Here is a 5,120-nt window from a genome sequence, read left to right as displayed (position 1 = left end):
ACCCCCTACCGAAGAGGCAGACTGGCGACCCCACCTGCAGGAACACCCCGTCGTGGTCCGTGAAGAAAACAGGCACCAGCCGCCCAGACAACTGACCCAAAGACCTGGATATAAAAATGTAGTCGAGCCTCCGCGCAACCCCCCTGGAGTTGCGCCATGTAGGACCGACCATTGCCGGAGTAGTGTGCAGGCCACCATCAACCAGACCATGGCAAGCCATTAGCCCGGTGATAGCGCCTGCACTGCTATCCCCTCCCAACCCTAAATCTATGTTAAAGTCCCCTCCTATCACCAAGTGCCTATTTGTAACACACAGGGGCGCCAGACAGTCCACCATCTCCCTCCTGTCTGCCGCCACCTGTGGCCCATACACTACCACTAACCTATACCTACTATCCCTAAAAGTGATATCTACTCCCAGAACCCTCCCCTGCATTACAACAAAAGTGCCCTCTACCTTCACCTCCCTATTCCCAAACAAAATCCCTACTCCTGTCGAGTGCACCCCTCCTATACCCCAAATCGACTCTCCCTTATCCCACTCTCTCTTAAATCTAATGACATCCCCTCCATCCCTCAGGTGAACCTCCTGCAAAAAACAAACGTCAAAACCCACCCCTTCCAAAAAACTAAATACCACCCTCCTCTTAATAAAATCCCTCAATCCCCTTACATTTAAACTAAACAATTTAATAAACAAAACCATTTAATAATTAACAACAAAAAAGAAACCCTCAACAAATAAACCCAAAACAAAGAAAAACAGGAGACTCACCCGATGCTCCCCTGGTCCATCTCCCCCGGCGGGGACATCTCCACCTCACCTGATGTCCCCCCGTCCTCCTCCATTCCTCCAACCCAGGATGCAGGCAGTGTGTTAGGCCGAGTGTCCTGCATCCTGGGTTCCTCACCATCACCACCATCACCACCAACATCACCCTCCAACCCTCCCTCCCTATAGGCCTCGGGACTGAGTGTTGGGGATCCCTCCTCCCCAAACAGGAGTTGAGATCCCCCCCCAGACAGACAACCCCGATCCTCACCCTGTGATAACCCCTCCACCAAACTGTGAGGAGAAACTAAAAACAAAGAGGCCAGACTGACTCTTCCCTCCCCCATCCCTCGTTTGGCCTCCCCCTCCCCCCCCTCCCCCCCCCCCCCCTTCTGTCCTCCAAGTCCACTCTCTTCTTCCCTCTCCTCTTCGGAGATGGCGGCAAAGGGGTCAAAGGGGTGATATTGTCCGCCAGTCCCTCCACCATCTCCCTCATTTGATCCACCAAATCACTCCCCCACTCCTTTCTTCCGTCTTCCCTGTCTACTCCCATCTTCTCTTTTGCCTTCTTTTTCTTGATCTTTCCGTCCTTCTCCTTTTCTCTCTCCACTGTCCCCGCCACCTTCTTTTCTCCGTCACGTCCTTCCACACCTTCCACCTCCTTCGCCTTCTCTTCTTCTCTCCTCTCTTCTTTCTTTTCCTTCTTCTTTCTCTCCTCTTCCTGCGTCCTCTTCTCCCCTGTGCCATCCATGTCATCCGCACCCTTCCGTTCATTCCTCCCCCCATCCCCCGCTCCCCCTCCAGCTGCAGACGCGTATGACCTGTGACGAGCCGGGCAATCGCGCCACAGGTGTGCTGACGAGCCACACCCGTGGCAAGCCTTGGGCTCGTCACACTCCTTGGCCTCGTGCTCTCCCGACCCACAATATCGACACTTCTTGGTGTTGCACGAGGCCAGGACATGACCGTAGGCCATACAACGCCTGCAAAATGGAGGCTGACGGGCGTAGTATAGTGTTCCCCTGTCAGCCCCCAGGGAGAACATTGCCATCCACTCCCTTCGGGTCCTCCCTGAGTAATATCTGGAACCCTCTCCTCCCGTTCCAGAAACCCAGGGAGTCCCTGAGGTACCTCGCTGAGGAGACGTTGTCTACGTATCTCCCCAGAAAGGCCCTCACCTCCTCATCCTTTACGTGCGGATTGTACATGTTTACGGTGACCACCCTGAAATTGTTCCTTGCCAGGCTGGTCACCGTGTAATGGCACAGGGGACCATCTCCTTTCTCTTCCTTCGCTTTTTTAAAAACACCATCATGTCTCTCTTCCGTGTGGAACGTGACATCAAATGCCTTCTCCATGGCGTTTCCTTGCAGGCAGAGCACATCTCTCACCTGTAATTTCAGGTATCCCATCAGGATGTTCCTCCCAAACGTGTCTCTCCCCCACGGCTCCTTCTCCATGTCCTTCCAGGCAAACCTTAGAGTGTTGGCCAACCCTACTGCCGGTACTGCCCTTCTTTCCTTCTGCTGCTCCATTTTCTTTGATGAGAAAAAAAGCTCTCTTTTAAAGAAGCCTAAAAAAAATAAAGAAATTGATTAAATAAACCACAAATTATTTTGATCAATATCAAACCCGTTTTACCGCTCTCCTAGGACGACCTTCTGGCTAAGCGAGCTGTGGGACACCTCGGTGTCAAGCTTGATCTTAGCCAAAAGGCCGAGAAGCGATAACCCACAAATGGAACCCTGAAACCGCCGGACCCCCGGGGGTCTCGACAGACCTCAGCGGGTGGGTTGGCAAAAGCCAGCTCCTCTCTCCCTCCACCCCCACTCACTCACTCAACCACCCACCCACCCACCCACCCACCGTTTCCCTGGCGACAGGCAGGTGTTTTTTTGGAAAAAGTCGCTAATGTGTCTTTAAGTCACTATCCTGGCCCATCTCTGTCAATTTCTCTTGAAACAAGATTACCGGGCTCTGCAAGAAGCAAAGCCGCTCCAAAAATACGTTGAACTCGTAAGTGTTCCTCTCCACGGAAGTCTTTAGTAAAAGGCGAAAGGCTTGTGCGTAATGAAGAGAAACCAGAGTCATATGGAAGTCAAGAGGTCGGGGCCCGAGACACACTCTGTGCACTCTAGGCAGGGTTCCCGCGGGTGCTCCCGGAACCCACTCTTCCAAGTTTTCGAGGGCTGTCTGTGGATAAAAAGAAGGTCACAGACACAGAGACACAGAGACACAGAGGCACAGAGGCACAGCGAGAGAGAGAGAGAGAGAGAGAGAGAGAGAGAGAGAGAGAGAGAGAGAGAGAGAGAGAGAGAGAGAGAGAGAGAGAGAGAGAGAGAGAGAGAGAGAGAGAGAGAGAGAGAGAGAGAGAGAGAGAGAGAGAGAGAGAGAGAGAGAGACAAACACAATCCTGGCCCAATTTTTTTTTTTTTTTTTTTTTTTTTTTTTAAGTAAAATGGCGGGAAACGGGGGACCCCATTGAAGGGCGCTTCGCCTTTCTAAGAGTTTGAATGTTTCTTTCCTTCTCTTCTTCTTCTGCTAGCCAGCCAGCCAGCCAGCCAGCCAGCCAGCTATTTACATACCTTTGTGAATTTGTATTTTTCCTTGACAACGTGAGAAAAGTGTTGCACCGTTCCCGGAGGTACTGCAATACCGGGTCGATGCGTGGAGCGGACGGAGCAAGCCCCATTTCCGACTCCCTGTTCGAAAAATCCATTTAATATGTAGTCCCCCGATGGGGGACGTATCAGATATTAAACTGATAAGAACAGATTTTTTTTTTTTTTTACAAAAAATAATTTATTTACACTCAATACCATTCATACTTTACAAAATAATAAATCTCATTCATTCTATTTACAAAATCACCAAACACCCAAACAAAAACAAACCTCAGGGGAGCATCGTCCCTCCCCGTCATACCTAACCAATACCTAACCCTTCCCTATCTTCCCTTCCCTAATCTATCCCCTTACAAACCTCACTCTAACACTCCCAGCCCTAATCCCCCCTTCCACCTCTCCCGTGCCGCATGCTGCCCCCACTTTATCTCCTCCCTCTTCATCCTCCCCCTCACATCACCTTCCACCCTCCTCACTATCCCTTCCACCCCCCAATCTCTCCCTGTCTTAACTAAATTCTGCCTGGCTTCCCACAGCCCCCTTTTAAAGAGACTCATGAGAAGCCAGAGCAGAAACCTGTCCCTATCCGTTCCCCTCGCTCTCCCTACGCCTCGCTCTAACCTAGCCCAAGTCAGCAAAAAATCGCTCCTAACCATACCTAGCAACACCCGTGCCCTAGCCCAGACTAGTCCGGCAAAGGCACAGTCCCAGAAGGCATGGCGCACAGTCTCCTCCCTGCCACAAGCAGATCTTGGACAGGTGGAGGATCGCGACAAACTATGCCGGTACATGATGGAACGTACCGGCAAGCACTTATGGAGGCTCAACCAATTCAGGTCCTTGAGCCTGTTGTCCAGGCCCCGCGCCTGCACTCCCTCCCAGACCACTGACGAGATGCCCGCTACAGGCGCAGGACTCCCTGCCTGCCTGACCTCCTCGTACAGGTGCCTGTGGTCTAAACCTACTCGGGCAACTTCAACCTCGGGGTGCGCACGCAGCCACTTGGCCGCATGGCCAAAGTGCCACGGCAGCTGTTCCGCCCGAGGACCCGCGTTAGACCACACCATTACGCTTCTCGCCTGATACGAGAAGAACACCCGCAGGAGGTAACCGGACGGGTGTATAACTGGCTGAGCAAGCTCCGTCAACAAGAAAGAAACAAAAATTGCGTCCAGCTTGAGGGGGAGATGTGGTACCCCCCTACCTCCCTCCCCGATGGGACAGAGCATGCGCGCCCTGGCGACCCACTCGTACCTGCCACCCCACATGAACTGAAACACAAGCCTCACTAGAGGCCTCCTCAGACAAGCTGGCAATGGGTAGATGTACGCCAAGTACAAAAGAGATGGCAATACATCCACCTTTAGGACCAGGACCTTACCTATAAAGGACAAAGACCTAGCCTTCCACATTGCCAACTTCTTCTGTACCACTGCAATACCCATGTTCCAGTTCAGCGTCGCTGAGCCAGAGGTCTCAAAATGGACCCCGAGAATCCTCAGGGCCCCCTCACAGAGAGATAACCCCCCGGGCACATCCGTCCTACCGCGCCATCTTCCGAAAAACTTAACGGAAGACTTTGCATGATTCAGAACCGCCCCCGACGCTTGGGTGAAATCCCCAATGATGGCAAGAGACCTTGTCAGGCACGAGTCCTTGCACAACAGCAAGGAAGTGTCGTCGGCGTACTGCGTCATCTTAACACGCAGCCCACCGCTCCCAGG

The 5,120-nt window shown here is 52.5% G+C and overlaps 1 non-coding gene and 1 pseudogene across 1 annotated transcript; both read right to left on the bottom strand.

The window, feature by feature from the left end:
* Positions 1–2,745: 2,745 nt before the first annotated feature.
* LOC139398573 (U5 spliceosomal RNA) lies at positions 2,746–2,862 on the bottom strand. Its single transcript, XR_011631484.1, has one exon. It is a non-coding gene; the product is annotated as a U5 spliceosomal RNA (small nuclear RNA).
* Positions 2,863–3,394: 532 nt separating this feature from the next.
* On the bottom strand, positions 3,395–3,574 carry LOC139398567 (U2 spliceosomal RNA; annotated as a pseudogene).
* Positions 3,575–5,120: the final 1,546 nt, after the last annotated feature.

This window comes from Oncorhynchus clarkii, unplaced genomic scaffold, assembly GCF_045791955.1.
Source record: "Oncorhynchus clarkii lewisi isolate Uvic-CL-2024 unplaced genomic scaffold, UVic_Ocla_1.0 unplaced_contig_2031_pilon_pilon, whole genome shotgun sequence".
Taxonomy (NCBI): Eukaryota; Metazoa; Chordata; class Actinopteri; order Salmoniformes; family Salmonidae; genus Oncorhynchus; species Oncorhynchus clarkii.
Note: the sequence above shows the minus strand (reverse complement) of the source record. Positions and strands in the feature narration are given on the sequence as shown.